This window comes from Fringilla coelebs, assembly GCF_963513975.1.
Source record: "Fringilla coelebs genome assembly, contig: SCAFFOLD_30, whole genome shotgun sequence".
Taxonomy (NCBI): domain Eukaryota; kingdom Metazoa; phylum Chordata; class Aves; order Passeriformes; family Fringillidae; genus Fringilla; species Fringilla coelebs.
In genome coordinates, this window is record NW_028167448.1 from 1,502,524 (window position 1) to 1,503,962 (window position 1,439).

Genomic DNA, 1,439 nt, shown 5'->3' on the forward strand with positions numbered 1-1,439 from the left:
AGGCAAGGGCCTTCTGACACTCACTTGCAGCTGTCCTGCATTTCTGCAGCCCTTTGTGAAAAGCTGCTGTAGACAGTGTTTGGAGTTGGTTTGGGCCTTTATGAAAGACATGTGGAACAGTGTGCAGGGCTCTCCTGGCAGAGAACTGTTTGTCCAAGCCACGGGACATTGTGCTGGCAGAAGCGGAGTGGCCCCGCTCCCAGCCCGAGAGTCTGTGAGCTGAGCCACACCAGGGAGAAAAGGCAGCGAGGGGCCCCAGCCCAGCTGCTTCACCTGCCCTGGCCGTTCCATGGAGCTCTGCCACTGGGAGAAAGTCAACGCCGGACGAGCCACCGAACTTTCATCTATTGCTGGAACTGCTCTGTGACAGCTCCTGTGCTTCCTGAGAGAGAACCCAGCGCCTTCTTGTAACACGTGTCACGGGGGGATTCTGTTTGTTCATAAACTGTTGGGCTTTTTCCCACTTTCATCTATTAGGATTCATTTCCTACTGCTGGAAAAGCGATTGTGGGAACACTTTAGAGGAGATGACTTATTGCACAATATCCTGTTTTAAGTTGTCTCAAACTGTGTGAGACAGATGGCTTCACACAGGACCATCCCCAAGGCTGCTGAGGGGAAGGCACAGAGAAAGACAAACCCAGTATTTCTGAGGGAAACTCCTTGACACCAACCCAACCTGAGTTGTCAAACAGCAGAGCTGATGTTTAAGGACATGGTCCAAAGAGGAAACCTTTCAGTGTGTTTGGTCCAGGCTGGGTTATGCTCGAGGCAAAGGTCTGTCAGTGGGCTGGATAATACTCTCTTCTTGACCTAGAGATGGGGCAACTGAGAGGTGTTTTAAAAACTTTTGTTCCATTTTCAGTCTCATGGGAAGAGTGAGACAATACAGATGTTATAATTCACGCCATCACAATCAGAAGCCGACTATTTCCTAATTATAATACATTGTAAGCGTTTCTTGGTCTATCAGGTTTTTGCCATGCCATGTTGTAGATGCCTTAAAGCCAATTATTTCAAACTCCCCCTCGTGGGTCCTACTACAATGCGTCTTTCATAGCTTTATTTTTCCATAGTCTTATTTGCAAGGCCATCTTTTGAAACTTTTTTCCAGCTCCATTTCTCTCTCAACAATATCTGTCCTGTTCCATGGCATTTTGAAGTTAGCATTTCATGTCTCAAGATTTATGTACGGATGCATACCGTGTGGGCCTTCTATTAGGCCCTAAAAACTTTCAAGGAATCCATTTCCTTTGTGGGAAGAGGGACAATTGCAATTGCAGCTGTGAGCAGTGTTTGGTATTTCACAGCGCTAACCACAGAGGCCCTGGGAAAACCATGTCTCCTCATGATGCCATTAACCTGAGAAATGAGGAGGGTCCTTGCTGGGGCGTGGAGCACATGGGGGGCAATCTGCTGGCTGTGGCACAGCCTGCACA